Consider the following 26437-nt stretch of genomic DNA (forward strand, 5'->3'; position numbering starts at 1 on the left):
ACAAAGTGATGCTGTGATATACATATACAATGTGAAATGATTGAGTTGAGCTGATTAATGTATCCATCATCTCAAATACTTATCATTTATGGTGGATTTACTTAAAGTGCAACAAAACATTCATGGGAATCGCTACCATTTGAACTGCATTTTCCTTAGGCTGTCAAAGCTATTTTTCCCAGGAGTACAGAATAATATGTAAAAATGCCAGATTTGTTTTCCTGTTCAGAACAAATACAGCCAACCTAAATGCCCTGCTCCTTTTATATAAAGTGGGGGAGTACAAAAGCAAACTGTCACACACGATCACTTTCCAGGCAGAGTTGAAGTATTGCAATATGAAAACAGGTTCCCCTTCATAAGATACAGAGAGTGACAAAACATTTAAGTGACATTGGGTCTCATTCTCGATGAGTCGGCTGCCATAACACTTTATTTATACAACTCATTCCATTTCTCCCAGGAGTTTTACAACTATCTTATCAGTTTTCCTCTTGAGGAGGTAACTCCATAGGAGGGATTAATCCTCTTATGCTGGGGCAGCCCCAGGAAGTGAGTTAGGAAGTGAGTTATGTTATCTGTGTCACGGAGGCAGAAGCTAGGGGCCGAGGAGGCTGGAATGACTTTGAATCTGATCCTGAGAAGAGTAAGGTAATTAAAACGACAAGGCATCCAAGTGCACCAATGACAGAAGCAGAGTTCTTTTCTCTAGCCAGCCTTCCAGATTCCAACCCCAGTCCACACCTTGAGAAGACAGTTTCCAAATCCTCTGTAACAGTTGTCAAGCACTTTTTACACTTTGCTGTGTGTGTTCCGATTTATTGAGGGTGAAAGTCTGGTGCCTTTCATACTCACTGCAGCTTCTCGGGACAGAGGGTACATGCCCATGTACCCCACCCCACTCCCCACTCCACTCTCATGCGCAAACACCCAGAACCTGCTCCTAAAAATCTGTTGCATGTTGGCAGAATTCCTCTTGGCCTAACCCAAGATGGCCTTAAGAAATGGAAGGGGATTTGTGCCTCAAAATGAGCCTGCATAAAATGTTGAAAGGATAGGACCATTACTTAGGATATGGGAAAACAGACTCGCCCACACACCGTTGCTTTCTGTGCTAATACCACATTTTGTTGGCAACATATAAAGTTATAAAAAGATTAATTGCCTGTGATCTTATATTTCTACCTCTATAATTTTGTTCTAAGGAAATAACTATAGATATGCAAATAAACTTTTATGTAAAGAGGATCTATTTAGTATTTTAAATAACAAAAAATTGAAGCAACAAAAATGCCTGCCAAAAGGGGGTAGATTTTTAAAAATTGTGATATGCCAGCATGATGGAAGAACATTAATAAGGTATTCTAGCATACTATTTAATAACATACTATAATATCAATAACTATTATTTACCAAGCAATTATGACTCTACCAGGTGTGGTGCTAAGCCCATTCAATACACTAATTTATTCCTTCTCACAATAATGTTATGAGATGTGTATGAGTATTGCTCCTACCTGACAGATTAAGAACTGCTGGTTGAGTGTTGGAGTCTGGTTTCCAATCCAGACAGACTAACTTCAGAACCCAAACTCTAGACCACAGTGTCACTGCGTGCTGGTTCATGGTGCTGTATGTTTCCACATGAAAGAAGTGTCCTTACGTAATAGCTCAGCCTGGTATTTGAAAACTGTAAAAATATGTGATGATGCAGAATTACGTAATACCTATTATATAATTCTATACCATAAATAATGAATATGATGTAGCTTTTTACATCCTTACATCAACATTTATTGAGTATCTGCCACGTGCTAGGAACCATGGTAGGTGCTAACAATTCAGTCAGGAACTATTAAGATAAACTAAAAAAGCACGTGAGAGAGAGAAAGAAAGAGAAAGAGAAAAGGAAGTTATATATCAAAAGGGTAACAGTGATCATCTCTGGGTGTTCAATTTTGGGTGGTTTTCATTGCCTTCTTAAATTTTACATGCATATTCCAATTATTCTCTCATGTTCTTAGAATGTAGGAAAAACATATCTAATTCATGTCATTAATGAAAAAATAATTCAAGGAATTAAAAGGCACACATATTCCAAAAGGCCTTTTTTACACTCCTGTCCCCCACTCCACAGGGCTCCTCAGGAGTGCATCCAGTGCTGTCAGTCTCCCACAGAAAAGTCCCCCAGGTGGTCACTGCTGTCTCCTCTCAAGGCCTCAATCCCACCTCACCCCCACCCCCACCATCACTCCAGTCTTCCTGCTTCCTGAGCCTTCCATCAAGACAGGACACGCCAGGCTGTCTGAAGGCTTGACCTATTTCAGACAATCTTTCTCTGCCACGGTCATAACTAGGTGGTTATTAACCAACGCAGTGATTAACAAGAAAATTAGCAGTTTGAAAACAAGGCCAATCCTCCAATCCTTCCACTTCAAAAACTAATCTGCATCAGCCTCATCTATCCAGGCTCATTTTCAATGAATTCTCACAGCCAACTTTCACTTCCAAACATGAGAAATGATGTTTTAAAAACCTTGGGCTTATAAATCATTACCCCCACTCCCAACTTCTATTTGGATCATCAGAGCAGCCCTAATGGGAACACATATACAAACAGAGAGGTCCTCATGCCAAGCCTGGAAAAGTTTCTTCTCTTGCCTGCTGGAAAGATCGTTTAACCTCTCAGTACCACAATTTCCACCTTCGTGATACAGAGATAATAATTCCTCCCCCACATAAGTGACGGCAGTTTCATGTATGGAAAGTGCTTTGATAATTTTTTTTTTTAATTGCAAGGGAAGTCCCAGTGCTGTTTCATAGCTCACCAGCTTCTCACATCTAAGGGCTTCCTAATGCACCAAAGGGAAAACGTTTGCCTCAGTGCAGTGTTTCCAGAGAAAGATATCATTCCTTTCTCCCCCCTTCCTTTTTTTTTTCTTTTTTCTTTTTTTTTTTTAGTGGGTTGAGGGCACAGACAGAAAGATACTGTAAGAAATGGCATGAGGTCTAAGCATTTCAGGTGTGAAATGAATTTTTCCTGGCATCATCCGGAATGTGCTCTGAGCTGCCACACTTAACTAAGCTTAGGGTAGAATAAAAGCCTTAATTGAGAACGTCTTTGCGTGAGTGGATTTAAACAAGACCTTTCAAATTAATTTAACATACTTGCTTTTATTTCTCTTTGTTCAGATGTCAACTTTTTGTAAGAGTCGGACGCCGTTCTTTCGCTCCATCCTATAATGGGCACTTGGTCATGTGCCCAGCGACATTCACTCCAGAAAGGGAATCTGCTTCCTGTGCAGTAGAACTCTGTCTGGAACAACCAGGGAGATGTTTTCATCCATGTGGGCAGAGAGTTCCGGCACCTACTGGTTTTCCCACCCACACTAAGTGTGGACCTCTAAATGGGCCACTCTGGTTTCCACGGAGAGGTCAGGTGTCTCTCAGGAGTTGGATCTCCTGAATTCACTCCCCTACGTTTTATCTGTGTAACCTTGTGCAGGGTACCTGATGTCTCTGTTTCCTCATCTGCAAAATGGGGATACCTAATACTTGGAGAGTTGTTGAATTCATGCAACGCACTTGGCCAAGAGCCTGGCACGTGATAAATCCACTGTGAACACCAATTATTATTATTATTGTTATTATTACTATGTTATCATGATGACTTTGCAAGCTTTCTTCTTGCCTGAGATATCTTACCCTCCTTGCCTGTCTTTGGCGTTTGGTACTGCTGGCAATTGACCTTACCTGCACCAATCCCCCAAACTACTCTTTCTTTAGCTTTGATCACGCGACATTAACGTGACTCTTCTAACTCTTGCCCCTTTTGTTTTCTTCTTCTCTTTCTATTTTCTCCCCTGCACATGTAGGCAACAGTGGAGGCTCGGTCCTCTTTCTCCTGTTTTCTCCTTTCAGCAAATGCTCTTCTTTCAGCAATGGAATTCTTGTCATAGGCTTTAAAAATGCAAAATCTCTCTCAGCATTTCTCATTGTCTTTTCTTCCCCTCTCCCTTCATTCCTCTCTCTCTTCTCTTCCCTTCCATTCTTTTCTTCCCCTCTCCCTTCATTCCTCTCTCTCTTCTCTTCCCTTCCATTCTTTTCTTCCCTCTTGCCTCTCTTCCCTGAAATCCAGACCCAAACTTTCAGCTGCCTGTTGGATATGACCATGGAACCAATCCACGCCTTTTCAGATTCAATTTTATTTCCCATCCCCAACTCAAACAAATATCTCCTTCCCTCCCAATCTCCATTCTTGCTTTCCCTAAGAAGGGCCTCATCATTCTAGCCATGCTCAAGAACTCAAAGCTATCTTTGACTCCTCCTTCTCCTTTCCCTCCACTTTCAACCAGCCTATGAGCTCTCTACCTTCTTTCCTGTTGGTCCCTGGTGACCCCTATACCCAGTGACTCAGCCTCAGACAAGGTTCTCCTTAATGCTGAGAGCCTGGTTTAGGTCTTGCAGTAATCAGCTAAATATCTGTACATCCCCAGTCTCTCTCTCCCAGCTCCTCTTACACTTGCTTCCATATGAACTCTTCCTCAAGAGCATCTGTGCAGCTTTTAAACACTGTGGTGTCCAGGCTGCTGCCTGGCCCTATTACATCAGAGTTTCTGGGTTGGCACCCACCCCGGCATTTACATCGTTTCAAACTCCTGAGGTGATTCCAGTGACTAGACTAAGCTGCCAATTTAAGCTTAAAGGGATAGCTAAGCAAGTCCAAGCTACTAGATTAGTGCTTCTCAGACTTCAGCATATATTAGACTCATTGGAAAGCTGGTTAAACCACAGCTTTATGGGCCCCACCCCTAGAATTTCCAATTCCCTAAGTCCAGGGAAAGGAGAGAGGTAGAGTGCTGAGGACTTGCCTTTCTAACTAGTTTCCAGGAGCTGGATGTTGTTTTTCTGTGGGGACCAAAATTTGAGAATCACAGCAGTAAATTATTCTCTTTATTGGAAACATCGAAGGTGGTTTATGGAGAGGAAAACCACATTCATTAGGTTTGGGTAAACTAAGGAGTCCTAAGCAATGCTATGGCAAATGGTTCTTGAATGGCAAACCCAGATCAGCAGGAGATAGGAGGAAGTCACGTCTTCTGTGTGCAAATCCCTTGCCTCTCCAATCACTTTGCCCACCATGAAGGGGCTGGACTTCATGCTGCTTCCAATGTTTAAGGTGGTAGCAGGTGCCCAGCAGATGCAAAAAAAAAAAAAAAAAAAACAACAAAAAACAAACTATGGATTACCCAACTCAAATTCCCAGGCTCATAAATTTAGTTCTCCATTTCTTTCTCTCCATACCATCCTACCTATACCTACCTACTTAGCTATCAATCTATATATCTGTATATCTTTCTTCTAAAATAAGGACCCTTTGACAAACCTGAGGCGGCCCTCACAAATGGGGCAAAGACTGTGGATGCCGATGAGACTACGGCCGGAATATCCCATTACTGGGAAAAATGCGGCTTCTTTTCTTTCATTTCATTTAGGTTTTAAAGGTAATTGTGACCTGGCAGGCAGATAAGTCTGTATTCAACATCTCCTGACAGGGATCATTGTAAATAGCATCCCTTATTCTCCAGGGTGTATAGCAAGAAAGGAAGATGATGCATGCAAGCTGGAATGGGGTTTATAAATCTTTTTAAGACCTATTTTTTTCCTACTTTTTCTAAGCATCTGTGTTACAACCAGCTCTTTAGCTAATATTGTTTTTGTGCCAAAAAGCAAAGTTTACCAGGGCTGTCTTGATTGTGAGCACTTTATAATTACAAGAGAAGGACAAGTCTCTGAATTCTGAGCAGGAGGGAAAAAAAAGGTACCAGTTCAGCTAATGGCACAAATGAGACTTAAGAGCCAAATGAAAGAGTAGAAATAGTGCGGGTCCTCATTGCTTGCTAAATTGGAGGAAAAATCCTACAAAGCTAAACTAAATCAGCTCATCAGTCAGCCCTTACTCATATTCTAAAAGTGTGGATTAATCAGGAAGCGAGGGGAGAATGGAACAGGGCTTCTGCCTCCCATTCTTTGAAGCGTGATAGAATGATGAGCCTCACATTATAAGCCTTTCTGCCATCGTAGACCAACCGAGTTAAGCTCATTTTGGGTGGTTATAAAGATTCATGCAGCAATTATTTAGAGACTTGCACATGCACCCTTTAATCAGGCTGGGGAAACGCACATGCTAGCTATTTTCTGGACGTTTTAGCAAAGAGGAAAAAGCAAGCATGATTCTAAAGGCAATTCCTCTCTAACAGCTTTTGGAGTTTCCACTTCCCAGCTTCTATCCCAGCACTCTTTGAGGTGACTAAGAGAACCATCTATAAAAATATCCATAAAGGTATTGCGAGGTTGATAATGGCACCTACTTTGCTTCCCATCTTTGACTCTCTTACCAGAGTTATTATAAATGGAGTGACCTTTTCCTCTTTGCTGTTCCAGGACTTCTTTCTATGTCTCCATGCTTTTTAATAAGGGCACATTTCCACCTTTGTATTGAATTTTAGATTGTAAATGTTTTATTTCTCTTCCTAGAGGACAGATTCAGTGTTTCAGTACTCTTTGTACTGCCCTCATCAGCAATACAGTTGCAAAATTATTTATGAAAGGAAAGCATGCCTGAAGAATGATTGGAAGCCACATATCTTAACCATGAGTTCTCTTAAACATTGCTCTGACTTTTGTATATAATCCATGGAAGGCAGACAAGGGCCTTCTCAGAGCCAGATTCCAGCCTTAATTCAGTCATTCCCCTCTGCTAACCTAAATCTGGACACATCTGTGTGCTAGTCTTTCCTTTAGCTATTCAAGCTTTCCCCAAAGACCCCATGTTTTTTCATCTCTCTATGCCTTTGCACTTGCTGCTGGCATTTCCTGAAATACTCCACCCCAGCTGACTACTGATCATGATTTAGGATGCCAATCAGGTGCCATCTCTGTGGGAAGGCTTTCCCCAGTCCCAGCTCTAGCCCAGATGGGGAGGGCTGTGATGTGCCATGCTGGCACTGGGTTGATATCTATCAGACCGCCCGACCTGCTGAGTCACAACCATCTCTTTGTTTTGGTCTTCTTAAAGCCTCATCCACCTCATGCTGCTATTAACTAGACTAAAGTCCCCTTAAGGCCAAGTGCCTGGTCTTAATTATCTCAAATTTCCTGTATGTTACATAACGTCTATAACAGTAGATGCTCAATAAACATTTGTGGAATTGAAATGAATCGTTGAGCTCCCTGTTATCTAGTTATCTGCATTATCGAAGGCAGTGTAAACTAATTGAAAAAGTCTTCAGCTTCTTAAGCTTCTAATAACATTATTGCAAAGATCATTAAAAAGGAATCGCGGGGCTTTAAGTCAATGGTTCTCAAAATGTGGGCCCCAGGCCAGAGTAACAGGCATCACCTGGGAGCCTGCTAGAAATGCAAATTTTTGGATCCCAACCCAGACCTACTGAATAAAAAAAAATCTGGTATAGGGCCCAGGAATGTGTATTTTATAAGCTTTGTATGTATTTGAGAGTGAGAACTTCTGCTTTAACTACTTAGAAGTAATATTTTGAAAAGTTGTACATAGCAGTGAGAAGATCAAAGCCATGGGAATCAAGCAGCAATGGTTCAAATCGTAGCTGCTGTGCTTGATTTGATGGTTATGTGCATTTGGTCAAGTTAGCTAAACTCTGTGAGGCTCATTTCCTTCATTAATAAAAGCACCAGAACCAAAGCAAGTGACAAACTTAAAATGCCTAGTACAGTGCCTAGGGCACAGAAAATGCTCAGCAGATGGTGGTTCCTATTTTATTGTTTCCCAAAATGTATGCAGTCAAAGATTAGTCTCCAAAGTACTCAGAGAAAGAAGGAGGGAGAGGAGGAGGAAAAATGCTCTCTGGTCAAATAACTTTGAGAAGTAAAGCCTCTATTCTAATAGAAAGTCTCAGTTCACATAAACATATTAAAGGCCCTGAGAAGTTTTACGACTCTTGTTTTTCTTAAACTTTGTTTAATTCAGTCTTTTCTAAGTTGTTCCTTCCCTCCCTCCCTCCTTCCCTTCCTTCCCTCCCTCCCTCCCTCCCTCCCTCCCTCCCTCCCTCCCTCCCTCCCTCCCTCCCTCCCTCCCTCCCTCCTTCCTTCCTTCCTTCCTTCCTTCCTTCCTTCCTTCCTTCCTTCCTTCCTTCCTTCCTTCCTTCCTTCCTTCCATGGTGAGTAGAATAGGCAACCTCTTGGCTTCTAGTAAGTTAGGAGAACAAAACAAAAGAAACATTTTCACCTTGGTTTGGAGTTTTTGATTGCTTGCTTTTTAATTGGAGTTTGGGAAGAAGAAAAACCTCAGTAATTTTTAAATTAAATATTCAATAGTAACATATTAAATATTTGCAAAATATGTATAACAATTTATCAACCACCCAACAGATATTTACTGAGTACGTACTAGGTGCAAGGCACTCTTGGGTGTTGAGGATACTGAAAGGGAGGAGGGGAACAAATTTGGATGGGGCAGGGGTATCTAAGGAATGATATTTGAGTCTGGTGAATGACCATACCAGTCATGCAAAGATAGGGAGAAAGATTCTGGGCAGATGGAACAGGAAGTAAAAGGCTGTCACAGGAAAGAGTTTGGGTGTTTCCAAAGAATGCAAGGAAGTCTAGTGTCACAGAGTAGGGAGAGAAAAGGAGAATGGAAAGAGATGAAGTTATGAATGTTAGCCTCTGGCCAAATCACATCACACTAGCCACAATAAATGATCTGAGTTTTATTCTAAGGGCAATGAAAAAATATTTTATTAAACGTGCTGGTTTGGCCTGATTTTTAGGTATGAGAACCTTGCCCTATACTCTGTATCTTCATTGGTAATACCTAGAAACTTCAAAGACCAAAAGAGGAAAGTATTTTTTCTCCATTCATCATCCATCCATCCATCCATCCATCCATCCATCCATCCATCCATCCATTAATCATCTGTGATTTTTGATGTGCCAGGAATGGTGCTTACTGGGTAACAAAGATACAAAGATAAATAAGAAAGCTTCTTCCCTCAAGGAACTGATCATCTATTAAACTTCCTGCAGTGTGAAAGAGGTTTGGTAGATTCATAAATGATTATGCTGCTGCATTGGACTACCTTGCTATATTTTTCTAGGAGTCATTATTCATAATGGGACTGTGTCTTTGGATGGAAAAACCACTGCAGTACTTTGATTACTGACTACATAAAATGCATGATTTTACTATATTCAAAAGCATGTTAGGCATAATTGCTTGGATCTTAAATTTGTATGAAGCGCAGGAACTAAGGTAATAAGAATGCAAGGCTGACACACCAAACTTAGTTCCTCTGTCACCTATAAGACCTAATCTTGCTTAAGGGTGCATCCCATACTTGAATGATTGTCCTACTATGTAGTTTTAAAAGCCTTTGGAAATTATCTCTTCTTTATTTCATTAAGCAACATTCTTTCTCCCTCTAACAATTTCTTGAAATGCCTCTTATGAAAATTTAAAAAAAAACTTTTTTGTTTGTTTCCCATGGCAATGGAAAAAAAGAAAATTCAAGAAAATACTAGCAACAAAGCATATGCTAAGGTAATTTAAGAGTCGTGATAAGCCAAAAGGAAAAGATAAACAGCCCGCAGAAACTCACAAAGTTAAAGAGGTTGTTCCTTTTTAAAGAAGTCTAATTGGACACAGCAGGGGTCTTGATCTGTGCGCCTCGTTGTTTTATGAGAGGAATTTTCTACTACAATATAGGAAGTTAAAATCTGCTCAGCTTGTCTGACGCTGATTTGCTCACATCTGTCATCCAACCTTGAACTGGTATGACCAATTTTGGAGTGAGTAAGACCATGGAAATATGCATATATAAACCTTGAACATGAAGGATGTGAATTGTTTTTATGATCTACCAACTCTTTGGCCTGAATAGCTATGGAGTTACCATCCTGTCTGAAATTTCCCTTATTTATCAGAAACAGGGATTTTTGAGCGGCCCAAACCCAGTTACTTACAGGAGGTGCCAATGAAGAATAAAAAGACAGTAAGACACATCGCCGCCAGCAAAATCTCAGAGTTAATATCAGTCATAATGAGTTAATCGGGACAAAAGTTCTGAGTTCTGTGGGGAAGAGTGCTGATTCCACTGTTCATGTGGGACGTTATTGCTATTAATAAACAAACATGATAACTTGCATGTCCCCTTCTCATTGTGCAATGGAGAGGCATTTTTTTTCCCACATATTATCTTGAAGTATAATTATCTCTGTGTTATAAATGGTGAAACTAAAACACAGAGAAGTTAATTAAAGAACTTGCCCAGGGTAACAATAGTCCAAATGGGGAAGGGAATAAGGCATAGACTTTGGAGCTCTTAAGAGAGGGTTTTTGCAGAGCTATAATCGAGGCAAAATGAGGGCATGGGCTTCCGACTTTTCCCCAAGCCTACTAAGTATACACTTTCCAAGCTACTTTGCTAAGCTTGACCTCTGAAACTTACACGGTTTTGAAAATGGAAACATTCCTGTCCCTAAGCAGCTGCACAGTGGATTCTGGATGGCACATGCCATGTCATTCTGTGTAAGCTCTCCCCTCATGATCTATGCTTTGGCATACACCTTGACAATGAAGAGTGCTACATTTTTGGTTCTTCACCCAAGAGAGGAAGACCATTCCTCTGCCTAGAGGCCCTGTTGAAGTTTGGTTGCATTGTAACATGGGAATGTTTCTTAGAAGACTGACCTAGTTTGATTCAGGTTGTGCAAAACATACTGCTGTAGGCCTGCATACAAGTTGGGCACATATCTTCCACGTATTTATAAAGAACCATATTTGACTTATAAGAACCTGCGCACTACAGGTCATCCATTCTGGAAAATAACTTTTTCAAGTTTAATTTTCCTGGAATTAGAAGTTTTATGAATCATGTGTACGTTTAATGTAGGATTTCTCCTTTCTTCTCGTGAAATGTCGTAATTCAGACCATAATGTGCTTTCAATGTTATATTACAATAAAGAATATGTTATATCACAAGCTCTTTTCAAGTACTTGTGGCATCTGACAACAGAATACAATAAAATATAAATAGAGTTTGCTTAGCATAGGAAATTTCACTTTGTAAAAGTTGGAATCTATTCCAAAGCAAGCTAGAACTCAATCAAATCTAGGAAGCCTCTGGGTTATTCTGGAAAAAAGGATCTCATGCTGAGTCTGTGCTGCTGTGAGGAAGTGGGCAAGTCAAGGCCAGCAGGTTCTCAGAACTCATCAGTGTCAAACAGAATGCCAGAAGGAAGCCAAGGACCTGACTCAGATGTGATGATAGATCTTCAAACCCAGGCAATGCCCAGCACCTATGACATGGTGGACACATGATAGGTGTTTAATCAAAATATGCTGACAGTCCATAGCTTCTGAGTACCAACCTCAGAACCAGAGGTGAGGTGATCTCCCATGCTGTATACTCCCGTGTCAAACATAAAAACAGTAACAAAAACTTGAGTTTGAATTCTGCTTATAACTCCCTTAGCACTGACCTTGGTGGGTCAGCATAAGCCCCAGCTATGTAATAAGGATATTGGGTCCAGGCTCCCTAAAACTCACCTGACCTTTTCATGGCCCACTTAAACTTCCCTTCCTCCTAATTGTATGTACTTGTTAAGAAGTCCAGCTAGGAAAGCATTGAAATGAAGAGTAATTGTAATCGGGAGGCTGAGGCAGGAGAATCACTTCAACTGGGAAGGCTGAGGCTGCAGTGAGTGGAGATTGTGCCACTGCACTCCAGCCTGGGTAACAGAGGGAGACCCTGTCTCAAAAAAAAAAAAAAAAAAAAAAAGAGTAATTGTGCAAAGGAATCAAAGAATTTGTCTATTAGCAGTTATGATTGTACTTGGTAAATAAATTCATCATTGAGAGTAGAGGTTAGAGGTACCTACCTATCTATATATCTTCATGTAACACAAAACAAGTAAACAACCTATTTTTAAATACATGTGAATAGGGAGACCAAGTCCTGTGAAACACAGAGTATATTAAAAAAGTTTTAAAAAGACTTTGATAGTGGAAAATTTGAGATCATTAGACTAAATATGGTCCACTGGTAAGTCACTTGAAATTTTTATCCCTCAAATAGATTATCTGTTAAGTAGAGATAATAATACCTTCTATATCTTCCTCACAGATGGTTGTAGTGGGGATTTAAATGGGTAATACACATGATAGTGTTTTCTAAAAGTAAAGATGGTGTGCCAACATGGAGATGGAGATTATTGTTAATGACATTAGCAGTGGTAACATCATCATCATCATCATTATCATCATCATCACTGTTGCCAACAAGCTAGATAACTGAGATTGAAGATTCAAATGCTACAAAGGCCATGCAAATCTCATACATGAGTAAATTAAAAGATCATGACTGATCTGAAATGGGCAGTCTCTACTGTACTCTAGTGATTTGTGGCCATGACGTAATGCAGGTAGGTATTACTAGTTATGTTATTATTTCAGGAAGGATAGAATTATGAGTGTTTATGTACATCTCTTGGTTTTTCAACATTGTCACCTAAGTAAAGCATAATTTAAAAAATAATACCAAGCAGGACAAATCAATTTGGTTTGCAAGCTCCTTTGACCAAGGGTCAGATGTTTGCAATCTAAAAGAAAGGACATGATCTTGTTCCTTGAAATAGAAAATATTACACAAACATAAGTGATGATGATTACTATTTAATATCATTATCCTCACCAATCCAGAAAGGGGCAACAGCTTTAGTTTCCTCCCTTTGGGAGGAAAAAGTTGTTTCTGTGTGTTTTTATAGAGAGGCGACAGACTTGGCGACTCAGCACATCACTGGAAGTGGAATAATGTGTTGTGCCTAGTTCTCAGTCTTTTCCTAGAATCATGATATTTGAAAGTTGGAAAAGAACTTTCAAAACATCTGACTCAAAGCCTCCCAACACTACAAAAAACAAAACAGAGGGCCCAACAGGAGAAGGGACTGCCCAGGGGACACCGTGAGTTTTGGGTAGAATTAGGACTCAGACAGATTCTCTGGCTGCCACCATCTCAGGGCCGTTTCTTTCTTCACCATGGTTTCCTTTCTTTGTTTCACAGATTCTTTTGATCTTCTGAACCCTTTCAGCAATTTGAGATCAATAAAGAGTAGCAGAAAAGGCCAAGTCTGCCCAGTGTAATATGACTTTTTCCCCTCCCTGTGAATTATTTTCACAACAGATCCTCCATCTCTTATATTCTAACCAGTTTTCAGTCTTCACGAGAAGGCACGCAGGTTAGTAAAAAAATCAGAAACCCAGCATCCTAATGTCTTAAACAGGTGGTGTCCCAGCCTCTTTCTTTTCATCTTTAAAAGCAAATTGCTTGAACTGAGCTGTAAGACCACGAGAAGAACCCACAGAGAAAAAGGGGGAATCACAAACTGGTAAAGATCACTGCTCCTTCAGGAATAAAGTCGCTGATAGGAATGTATCAAAGACAGTAGTTACTACAGAAAGAGCGACAAGTGAAGCAATATTCCAAGCAGATAGAGGGAAAGGGGGGTGGGTAATGGTCAGGCTCCCCAGGGAGACACAAAAGGTCATTGAGATGAAAATAACCTTGGGAACTGGGAACGAGTGCTCCATTACCACAGACGGGAAGAAAACACAGTATCCAATCAGATGGAACAGATTGAAATGCGATCCTAGTCAAGTGTGAATGCCATAGATTGCATCGTGGAATTATTCGGGGAGCTAGCATGCAGGAAGATAGTCCTGTCCCACAGCCCTCTATCCACAGTGGACATCAACACAATTCAAAAGCAGAGGTTTGCAAGTTTATAACTTACGCAAAGGCATCTTTGTAAATCCTAAGTGAGGGTGAGGGGTGGGAAGTCGTAATAAAGATGAATTTGGGGGTCTTTTTCTATAGGGAAACTGACTGCTGAGGTGTTAAAAAGGTGCTCTACCATCAGTTTTTTATTTTTTATTTTATTTTATTTATTTATTTATTTATTTAAGCAAAGGGATGTAATGTCTGCCTTTGGAGTGGAAGAGAGAAAAGAAGAACGATTGATCACTGCATTTTATTGTTAGCTTCCCATGGTTGAGTGTTCACTGATAGAATTGGTTCAACTCCAAGATGCTGTCTTAGAGACAATTATTGTTTTCCACTAAAATATAACTCTAGCAGAAAACATTAATTTAAGTGATAACCGCCTAAATGCTTCAGTATCAGAATGCATGTACCCTCTCATCTTTGGCTTTACAAGCACCAGAAAGGAATAAGGATAATAAGCAACAGAAGTCACAAAACAAAAGATCTGATGGAAAATGACAAAAGAGAGAACTGTATTGGCCCTGGGGAAATCAAATGAAAGGCCGGTGCTAGAATTTTAAAGCACCGCACAAAACAGTTTTTCTATGTTTTAACTAGTTTACTTGGATTCTAGAGTTTAAATATTAACTACATTGGCTTTCTCTGTTTGCTTCTGGCTTTCTTTGCATTCATGTTGCACTATGCCATCATCCAGAAATGCCTTCTTCATTCTCTGTCTCTCCTACTGCAGATAGAGGGAGCCAGCCCGTGAGCTAGGGTGTGCGTGCACTATTTTCTTGGACCATTCTTTGGATATTGCAAATAACCTCTGCATACCTTTCCTCCATCCTGTGACTGCATGCACTATTTGTTAATTCACCTAGAATTTATTAAGCATCTGCTATGTGCCATGCTCAGTGCTAGCTAAATGCATAGAATGAAATGAGACACAAGGGAAATAGGGTTTTTGCCTTCAAAGAACTTAAATCTAATGGAGAATGCAGTCAAGGAGCATGGTGGGTTCAATAATAGAGAAGACCTGGGGAGCTACTTCTAGTATCTCTATCCTGCTGAGTATTCAACTGGATTCTGTTGTGGGTTGAGTTGTGTTTCTCCAAAAGATATGAAGTCCTGACTCCTGATAGCTGGGAATGTGACCTTATTTGGATTTTGTGAAGTTATTTGCAGATTTAATTCAAATAAATTTATCCTCAATTATGGTGAGTCCTAAATGCAATAATTGGTATCCCTATAAGGAGAGAGAGTTCAAGACCGACAGACACACGCAGGGAGAAGAGGGCCATTAGAAGGTGGAGGCAGGGGTTGGAGTTATGCTGCCACAACCAAAGAATGCTAAGCATTGCTGGCAGCTACCACAAGTTAGAAGAGGCAAGGAAGGACTCTTCTCTAGGGCATTTGGAAGGAGTATGGTTTGGAACTTGTAGCCTCTAGAACTGTGACAGAATAATATTCAGTCATTTTCAGCCACCTAGTTTGTGGTACTTTGTTAGGGCAGCTCTAGCAAACGAATCCATACACTAAGCCCATGCATTCCCTAGGATTGTAGCTATACCCCACAAAATATTTATCAATGGAAGCAACTATGACCAAGGCAACATCAACTCAGGATAGCAGCTACTAAACAAATGAAGAAAGAACTATTATTTTGGATTCACATCTCTCTGTCCTTTCCAAGGAAGACGCAGGTTAGACAAACACACTTCTTTTCTCATCATGCCCTATGGTATTTTTTCTTTTCTTTCTAAATGTGATCACACCCACAATCACAGATAGTCTCAGATCTAAAAACATTACAGTGACCTGCAGTCAACAGGCCCAAATCTGAAGGACTTGGTGGGGGCTGCTGCCACCTTTTTGTTGCCCCACTCTAACATTGTCCTGCTTAAGTCAGATCAATAAGGATCTAGCTCTTGAGCTTATCTCTACCTGCACCATGTGCTAAGGGACACAAAAAGACCAAAGAAATGACCATTGTCTTTAAGTGGTGACAATTTGATGTTGACACAAGTGACTTATATGCATGAAACACCAAGAGAATATTACAAATCAGAATGCAATGAGGTGCTAAATTGAATAAGGCAGACTATAAGGCTGTTCTGTAATTCTGCAAAAGGAAAGCTCTAGTTGGGCTGAGTTGGTTGGGAAAGCTCTGAGGAAATGATGGTACCTGTGCTTAGATGGACACTGGATTAGAAACGAGGAGGAACAGTAGGTCATGATATCTTCTCTGTTCTCATGCCATCCTAAGCTGTGTTGGGATAAAGAGGTAAAGCCCCAACAACTCCACAGGGCTCCCTAATCAACAGAGGCAGATACAGACAAATCTGCGGGTTTGACGCAATTGCTCCAATGCCTAACTACTCAGGTTCACAGCACCTGATGTCATTTCAAACACATTGGCCCTGATCAATACATACTTGTTGAATAAAATATATTTGAGAGAAGTAAATAACTACTATTTTGGGGTTTTAACATTTTATTAAGTGTTTTGCATGCCCAATCTCCTGTAAATGTTTTCTTTTCATCAGAAGAAAAAGTGCACATAGTTTAAAGAAATAAATCATTCTATAACATTCAGTTCAAAAATAGCAATCTTCTTCCATCACTGCCAATTTCTTCCTTCCCAGCAGCAACCACATTTACCTTTTTATAGCTAATTATTTTGGCATTTATCTCTAGTTCTATAAATAACATGCTTTGCTGCTATTTCTTGCATTTTCCATTTTATTTAGTAACTTCTTGAATTATCTAGTAACTTCTTACTATAAAAGATGCAGGTCTTGGCTTTTCCCTCTACCTGCCCAGCCCACATATCCTCTCATCCTTCTGATTTAAAAGCTAAGTCATTGTTCAATGCTTACATTACTATGGCCATGTAAATGCTATTCAGAGCTGGGCCATGCAGTAAATGATGACTACATTTTATTTCTTGAATGTATTTTTTTCTGGAATTGTCTTTTAAAAATTCACTTAAATTTCTACATACTTATCACTCTGGAGACTAATTTCTTTGGGTCAAGTTCTTGTACTACTTAATAACCATATATCCTATGGCAAATTACTTAACCTCACTGTGCCACAGTTTTCCCACCTGTACAACGGGGATAACGATCCCAACTCACAGCATAAAGGTGTCCATGTCCTCCAGTCAAAACACCACCAGGCAGGATCACACTGTGGCCTAACACAGTTGATTAACTCATGAGGGAGAAGACACACAAGGGGAGCCAGAAGGGTGCTTCAGTAAGAGTGTTAGAAAGGGCTTGTGGACTGGGGGCAGTGGCTCATGCCTGTAATTCCAGCACTTTGGGAGGCAGAGGTGGGCGGATCACCTGAAGTCAGGAGTTTGAGGCCAGCCTGTCCAACACGGTGAAACCCTGTCTCTACTAAAAATACAAAAATTAGCCGAGCATGGTGGCACATGCCTGTAATCCCAGCTACTCGTGAGCCTGAGGCAGTGGAATTGCTTGAGCCCAGGAGACGGAGGTTGGAGTGAGCCGAGATCATGCCACTGCACTCTGGCCTGGCCAACAGAGCGAGACTCCATCTCAAAGAAAAAACAAAACAAAAACCAAAAAAACAGTAGTCACCCCATTTTAGCCTAGAGAGAGGGGTGTTTTGTATTTTTGTTGTCTGGACAGTGACTTTGGTTTTGTCTGTTTTGAGGCCAGATCATGGTGTGGTCTTCTTGTCATCTTATTTCATGTCACCACAACCATGGAGTGGCCTTGTGCTGGTGTTCTATAAGATTGTTTATGTTCAGTAGGAGAACACTACAACCTAGCTGTGAGTGACAAGCCACCTCCTAATGCACCTAAGCCTAGTTTTTATTGTCATGTCTGTTCCCAGAATCAAGAGCTGCTTTTCTCTTTCTCATTGGTGAGGATTAAATGAATTACCATTTGTAAAAATTTAGAAAAATGGCTGCCATAGAATAAGCCTTTAACAGTATTTGTTGCATGACACCAAAAGCATAGACAACAAAATAGATATGTTGGACCACACCAAGATTAAAAACCCTCACACATCAAAGGACACCATCAAAGAATGAAAAGATAACCTATGGCATAGGATAAAATATTTGCAAATCACCTATCTGATAAGCAATTGGTATCCAGAATACATAAAGAACTCCTACAACTCAACAATATCAACAAAAAACAAATGATCTGTTTAAAAATTAGGCAAAGGACTTGAATAGACATTTCTTCAAAGAAGATATAAAAACAGGCAATAAGCACATGAAAAGAACTGATCATTAGAGAAATGCAAATTAAAACCATGAAGAAATTCCATTTCACACCAATAGGATAGCTGTTATCAAAAACACAGAAGGTAACAAGTATTGGAGAGGATGTAGAGAGATTGGAGCCCTTGTGTATTGCTGGTGGGAATGTACAGTGGTGCAGACACTGTACAAAACAGCATGTTAAATCTTTAAAAAATTAAGTATAGAATTACTGTATGATTCAGTGATTCCACTTTTGGTGACACATCCAAAAGAGGTCAAAGCAGATGCTCAATTATTTGTACACCAATATTCCTAGCAGCATTATTCACAATAAACAAAAGGTAGAAACCACCCAAGTGTCTAGTAAGCGAGGAGTGAATAAACAAAATGTGGTATATAGAGAAAATGGAATAGTTTTCAGCTTTAAAAGGAAGAAAATTCTATCCTGTAGAATTACATGCTACAACATGGATGAAACTTGAAGACATTATGCTAAGTGAAATAAGTCCATCACAAAAGGACAAATACTGTGTAATTTCATTGATATGAGGTACTTAGACACAAATTCATAGAGACAGAAATAAAATAGTGATTGCCAGGGGCTGAGGGAAAGGGAGTTAGTGTTTAATGGGTATAGAGTTTCTGTTGAGGAAGATGAATATGTTTTAGAGATGGATGGTTGTGATGGTTGCATAACTGCGAACATACTTAAAGCCATAGAACTGTACACTTAAAAATAGTGTAAATGGTAATTTCATGTTATATATATTTGCCCACAATAGAACATTGTTTGTTAAATTAGAAAGCAAGTACTCTCAAACCCAACCATTGCTGCAATTGTCTCAGCCTCTTTTAACAGTGTTTAGATGTATCAGAATATCATTTAAATATTTATAACAGCTTTAGAACTAGTAGACACTTATTATTGTTTTACAGATAAAAATACTGAGGTATAGATTAAGTAAGTTGCTCAAGATTATAGTGTTACAAAGTGGCTGACCTATGATTTGAATCTATGTAGTGTGGATGTCAGAGTCCACACTCTTCATGATTATTTCGGATATGGGTCTAAGAGATGTACCCAGGGCTGGGGCTATAATTTCTGTTGAAACTGCCCACTGGTAAAATAATGAAATCCTTTGATTCAACTCAAGAATTGAGACATCTCTAACAAGGGACTGGGGACACTTTTAAAAATGACTATTGAATATTATGCAGGAAGCTAGTTAGAATTGAATCTACTCTTTAAGAGAATTTGGGAGAAGCTGAAGTTCCAGGTAAAAATTACTAGGGCAGGAACTGTTAAGATATCAGTTGTAGTTCCCAGTCTCTGGGCTTGCCTAGGATATCTTTTTGTATGTACCAAGCAGCCAGGGACAGAAATGGCGAGGTAGAATGTACACAATGCCTATCGACCCTGAGAATTTTGTCAATATCAAGATTATTTGCTGAGAAAGAGCAGTTCTCTGCTGTCCGTCACTTCCATGCTGTGCATCTCTAAAGGAATTACCTGTCCATCTTGATTGTGTGCTCATTTGCACCACGGTGCAGAAGAGTGGTCCTGACTCTAGTTGGGCTGGAAATTGCTGGACCTACAAACTACACATATACGTGTGTGTGTGTGTGTGTGCACGTGCTCATGTGCAGTGTTTTTCTGTTTCAAGAAGGCACAAAGGAAAAGAAGAAAAAGTCTAATCTCTATTTGCTACATTGCTAGGCAAGTTAACAATGCCGAGAGAGTCCTGAGGACTATTTGTTCCCAATTATTGGGGTGGGAGACCTTGTTTAGGAGGCCAGGGTGAGGGTCTTTGGGAGCCCAGGTTTGTGTTGGTGGAGCTGTACTTTCTCTCCTTGATGGGATTGCCATCAACATTTTCAGCCAAGTGTTGTAACATCCCAAAACCACTCTTGTCAACTTTTGCATGTAAGTTACAAGGATCTGTTTTGCATGACTGTGTAGGCCTTAGTTTTGACAATGTCCCAGATATTGGGATGAAATCCACACTATACAGAGGAAGAGTTGGGGAGTCTCTAACATTGGGACAGCTTGGTCCAGCCAGATACAAGGAGCTTACAGACACAGAATACTAGAACAAGAGGCCTTTTAAGTCAATGCTCAATCTAATCAGATAGGGAAACTGAGGTTCATGATGATTAATATGGTTTGGCTGTGTTCCCACTCAAAATCTCATCTTGAATTGTAATTCTCATAATCCCCACATGTCAAGGGTGGTACCAGGTGGAGGTAATTGGATCATGGGGCAGTTTCTTCCATGCTGTTCTCTTGATAGTGAGTGAGTCTCACAAGATCTGATGCTTTCATAGGCATCTGGCATTACCCCTGTTTGCACTTCTCCTTCCTGCTGCTTTGTGAAGAAGGTGCCATTCTTCCCCTTCACCTTCTGCCATGATTGTACATTTCCTTAGGCCTTCCCAGCCATGCAGAACTGTGAGTCAATTAAATCTCTTTCCTTTATAAATTACCCAGTGTCGGGTGTTTCTTCATAGCAATGTGAGAACAGACTAACACAATGATTGAATGACCTGACAAAAATCATGCTGTGAATCAGGAGCAGTGTGAAGAAAACTCAAGTTCTCCAACTTTCATTTTAGAGCTTCCCCACTACATTAATGGTTCCAAGACTTGTCAGAGCACAGGCTTCACCTGAAGGGAATGGTAAATGCAGAGTTCCTTAGCCCCTCCTGAGCTTAGGGAATCAGAATCTCCAGGGAAAGTGTCTGGGGATATGTGTGTTTGCCAAACAGTGGGCGTGAAGGGTATTTTGTGATGCCGTATTTAGTTTTAAGAAATCTTTAAAAAATTGTAACCCGTGCCCTTTAATACAATGCTTTCACTGTCTGTTGTATATCTCAATCAGCCAAACAAATATTCTGAGGTTAACATTTAACAGAGGAGTGAGGAGAAAAGTCTCTGCAATTAGGAAGGTTAAGGTTGAAGCCGAAATCCTTCACTTTCCAGCTTTATGACTTTGGTACGTTACTTAACCTCTTTGTGACATGGTTTTGTCATCTATAAAATGGGTATGATGATAATCCTTGATGCATTGGGAGGTGGGGGGCACCAAATACAAGTACATGAAGAAAGTCATATTAAGTACTTAGCATACTAACTAGTGTTGAGGGAGAAAAAGGTCCATGAGCTGAAAGCCCAAGTCCTTTGTGGTTCTGCATTTGGGGCAAGAGAGATGGCTGTTTCTGTGACCTCTACAGAAAAGATAACATGCTGGACTTAGCCTGTACTACCCAGTGGGCCTAGTACCCACCCAGAGGAGAGGCAGCTGGAACCAGACCTCTGCCTGGATGCCAGGAAGGAGCCACAGATAGTTCTGAATGTCTGAACCAGACATCCAAGGGACTTGGGGAAGAACCTGGAGTCCAAGTGGCTCATGCACAGTACAGATCCAACATGGGAAAGTGAATGATGTTTGCACTTGATATCCTGACCCCAAAATCAAGAGTGAAAACTAAAGGTGGTTACTATAGACACTCATTCATTTATTTAACAAATACTTAGTGAGTGTCTACTATGAATCTGTCACCAGGGAAACTGCAGTGGATGTCCCTGAAGAATAAAGTGATGCTGGGAGGAGGAAGAAAAGCTGATAAAGAGCACAATAAGCAGTTAAAATGCAGAACATTAGGAGAAGTGGGATAAACAACCACAGGATGTACAATGACTTTTGTAAAAAAAAGCAAGATAGTATTATCAGCACCATACAATCATCAATGTGCATAAGAACTGCTGTGAGCTATTCAGGGAATCCTAAATTAAATTAAATTACAATGGGCATAATCTGCTTAGGGAGGCAAGAAAATTTACAACATCTCAGAAAAAAATTTCTTTCTAAAACCTAAGATATGTAAGGAGAAGAAGTTTCATTAAGTTAAAAATATTGACTTCTTCCTCATCCCAAATCCAGCCCCATGGATGGATCCTTGGGACCAGATGAGTGAGGCTGTCCTGAAGTTTTCATGAGAGGGTATCAATTCTAACCTCCAAGTGGCTGTCAGGACAGAACTATAACACAGAACATCTGCTTTTCGGGTCCTGAATGGTGATTTTAACCTCAAAGTCTGCTAATTCCCATAAAACTTCAGTTATGAGCAATGATATTTAAGGTCTGTTGCCTATAGGGCATGAAATTTACATGGTCCTTTAGTAGAACTAAGGTTTGTCTATCGATCAAGTTTTGCCCTTGGACTGTGCAAATATTGGACATTTGTAGAATTGTTTTCACGTGGAAAGTGTGCTCTATGTCTTATTTAGAGGGAGGTTACAAGGAATTTTGACAGAAAATTAGCATATGTATTATATGATGTTACTAAGAATCCAGTCATCTGGATACACACATGAGCTCCTTTATGACCAACTTCTTTCTGGCCTCATTGTGAGGATTCACAGAATTTCCCTGAAATGACTGATTTGCTTTTATCTCATGGGGTGTTATGCATCTTCTTTTCCCCATGCTTCCCTTTTTGCTTTGGTTGCTAGGAAGCTTAAAATCAAGTTCTCTATCTTAAATAATGGAATAGGACTTTATACATTTGAGCATATATGTATATCTTCCCCCCTAAATTTTTCCTTTACCTTTATTGTATCATCTAATTATAGCTTAATTTTTTTAAACCAATTGTTGGCTGGGCGTGGTAGCTCATACCAATGATCCTAGCACTTTGGGAGGTGGAGGTGGGTGGGTCATTTGAGGCCAGGAGTTCGAGAGCAGCTTGGCCAACACAGTGAAAACCCATTTCTACTAAAAATACAAAAATTAGCTGGGTATAGTGGTGTGCACCTGTAATCCCAGCATCTAGGGAGACTGAGGCATGAGAATCACTTGAACCTGGGAGGCAGAGGTTGCAGTGAGCCAAGGTCACGCCATCGTACTCCAGCCTGGATCAACAAGACTTTGTCTCAGAAAAAAAGTAACAATTGTTATAAGCTGTTACATATGAGGGAGGTGCAAAAAAGGAATGAATGAATGAATGAATGAATGAATGAATCTCATTTGTTTTATGATGCATGATAAATTAGACAGGCAACTTATTGATCTTAGGCAACCTCAAAGCCTGCTGATTTTGATATTCTATTTTCATTTAGAATTAACGAAGACATTGCTCTTTTAAAAAGGGTCAAGGCACCCTTCGTGTGCTCAGTTACAAACAGAGACTCTCTGATTGGGACAGCTCTTTTGCCAAATAAGCTCTACCAAAATGTCCTGACTAGGGCATCTTGGTTACTACATTTCTTATGTGTATAGTCTGATGCTACTAATGAGTGTTCAAAGCCCCTTTATTTAAACTTTAAAGAAAACTAAAATTCAGTTTCACAGGTAGAGGAACGCCAGTGCTTTTAGAAGATAATGTGGTTGCTTGTATATTTTCTGCATCATATGCTGAGAGCAAACTGCAAACCCTATTCTGATTTGGAAGGTAGTCTCATTCTTCCATCTGCAGGAGCCTCCATTATGCTGCTGCTGGGATCTAGATTTTTTTTTTTCCAGATGAGTTGTTTCATAGGATTTGAAATTATGCTTCTGTATACAAGAAACATCTCTGGAGTAACCTGCTCTGGCAGAAGGTCAGAACACAGAATGAGCCACTCGCTGGAGCTCAGCTATCTGAAAGAAAATGCTTAAGGGGGAGAGAAACATCACTCCTATAAACATCTCACTAACTGTACCTGGGTATCTGCTTGATTGGCATAGATTGAGGGTTAGAGCAATTTGGCTCCAAAGGTGGCAAGGTTTGAGTACCGTCCAGTAAAGAATGCACTGCTGTCATAGAAAATAATGACACTCAAGCCATAAAGATGAAGCTTTGTTGTTGCTTTGAGGAGTTTTTCATGTTGGGGAAAAACATTTTAGTTCCTGTAGTTTATGTCCCGTTTGTTTCTAAAGAGCAGGTGCTCCGTGGGCAGGAACTGTGTACTGTGACCCTCCTAATGATGGGCTTCACCGACATCAAATAATAACAGCAACTATAAGAGGAGAGCAGGAAATAATGTTTTACTGTCGTATATCGGCTGATGTGTTGGAAAGTGTTTTATTTCACCTAAGAAAGAGACACAGACCGAAGTAGTACCAGATTCTCAGAACACAGGGTCATTGCCAAGAGAGAAATTAAAAAAATTCTGTGTAATTAACCAACTAAACACAACACACCCAAACACACGGCCACTTTGTTTGTGCTGTGACACCTCCTGAAAAATTCAGCCCCTTTCATCAGACTCAATTCAAAACATTCAGACATAGCTCTGCACTTTGCATCTTCCGTGTCAAACTCTATTTTCAATCCTTTATATCAAATTTAAATTCATGGCAACTGCATTCAGATCTTGATAGAATCCCCAATTTGCCCTTAAATCCATTCCACAAGAAACACACACACACACACACAGATGTGAGCACATGCACACTCGAACTTGATTTGCTCTCATTTTAGCTAAGCCAGAGTCCAGAATTTCAAATGACTGCCTGTTGACTGGAGCTTTAACAAACTCTCTGATGATAAGTACCTGCTGAAAACAAGGGTATTGCACAATTGGGTCTTCATCCCCTCAGTTGAAGAAATCATATCAGCACAGCTCCTGTTTGGGATGAAAATGGACCCTTAAATTTTCTGTGGTATTTTCTCCTGTTACTGAAGCTTAAATCGCTATCAGTCTTAAGTGAGCTGAACAAATTGGTGTGAGTGATGAAAAATGGGTAAGTTTGACTCTGAACACACAGATCTGTTGTGTCCACCAAAATGAGGTCTTGATTAGGCATAAAGCTGACATAAATATCCTATCAACAAGTTTCAATCTGATACACTGTCCAAAAGAAAGGAAATCACTCACTGCATTATTGCTAAGAAAACATTCCAGATGGCCTCAAGATATGAACTGACCTCTCTTATGGAAATCATCATTGCCTGGGTATCCATATATGCATAAAAGGATATAGTTTTTAAAAGCTCATTTTATCCCTAATAATTGTCTGTTTTTAAAAAGCTATCAGCAGGTGCACCTCATTTCAAAAGCCTCTTGTCCTTCATAATACAATATTCATCACGATTACATAGTATGAAATAAAAAGCAGCAAAACATAAGTGAAGGTAGTTCAATTAAATGCAACATAATCTCTGCAGCAAAAAAAGGGCTCGGTAGCTAAAATCAGGTTCTGATGAAAGTAAAAAGGGAATATATTTCCACATATTTTTAATTATATAGAATTTCCTCAAACATGATTTTTCATAATATATTCCATTAAGTTAACATCATATTTGAAGAAAGAGCATTTTCCGATTTCATTTTAAGCCTGATTTTGAGCAATTACAGTGTCATTGTTCCACGGTAGAAAGGTTGAATTCATTTACTGTGTGGTTATGCTAGTTATGATTGATGTCTCTTCTCCAAATGATAAACCAATCACCCCAATGATGTAATGTCATTTTAAGAGTGCCATAATCACATTTCTCTCAAACTAGAAGCTCTGATGAGTTCTAATAAAGATTTATGGTAGATTAAAGGCCTTCATAATATCAACAATGGATTGCTCATTTGATGAGAGATTTGATTAGGTAATTTTTTTTTGAAAAAGAATATGAGTTTACTAAATATATCAGGCCTGGCTATGAAGAAGGGCATGGGCCATCCTAAGTAGCAGTCCATCATTCCATTTCCAGAATGAGTCATCTTAAATGTATTTGAGAGGTCCTCTCTAATTGTAGAGGTTGGGCCCAGTGGTGGGTGGCATATACTCCTGGATGGAGCCTAAACACAATCTCATCAAGACCCACTCTCGGCATGGAAAGCTCTGTGTTGCTTTGGATGGGATATGCTAATGAACCTCATGAGTGGCCAGTTCAGAAGATAACTCCCAACCCTTTAGGTCAGGAGCAATTAATTTTTGCAAATGTCTCTCCTTGGGCCATGGATACTTAAACTCCAGTTATTGCCCATTCCTACGTTCAGATGTTCACGTGAACATAACACCAACAGGAGAAATCAAAATAAGTCATGATTATTTTTGGGTCCAGGGCAATTCCACCCAAGATTCAGAGATTGGGAGCTAAGACAGTGGCCACAAAATCTTCAAAAGTGGGACAGGACCTTGGGTCCAGTCTGTTTGTTCTGTGAATGAGAAAATCAAAATAAGAACTATGGATTTAGAGGCAGTATTTATCATAGTACCACACCATCAACTTGTTAAATTCAAGTGAGGTCACAAGTAAAGGGTTACAGGAGAGGTCACCCCCCCAAACACTTCAGACTTGGCAAGACATTCAGTATTGATGTCAAGGGAACACATTGTAATTTCAAAATCATCGAAATAAGCAAGGACTAGAAGTTAAAAGCCAAAACAAACAAACAACAACAACATCAAA

The 26437-nt window shown here is 39.9% G+C and overlaps 1 protein-coding gene across 19 annotated transcripts in view; it reads right to left on the bottom strand.

The window, feature by feature from the left end:
• Positions 1 to 26437, bottom strand: part of LOC105480824 (teneurin transmembrane protein 2) — a 3943693-nt gene that overhangs the window by 363419 nt on the left and 3553837 nt on the right. The gene's annotated exons all lie outside the window — the stretch shown is intronic.

Source organism: Macaca nemestrina, chromosome 6, assembly GCF_043159975.1.
Source record: "Macaca nemestrina isolate mMacNem1 chromosome 6, mMacNem.hap1, whole genome shotgun sequence".
NCBI classification, from domain to species: Eukaryota; Metazoa; Chordata; class Mammalia; order Primates; family Cercopithecidae; genus Macaca; species Macaca nemestrina.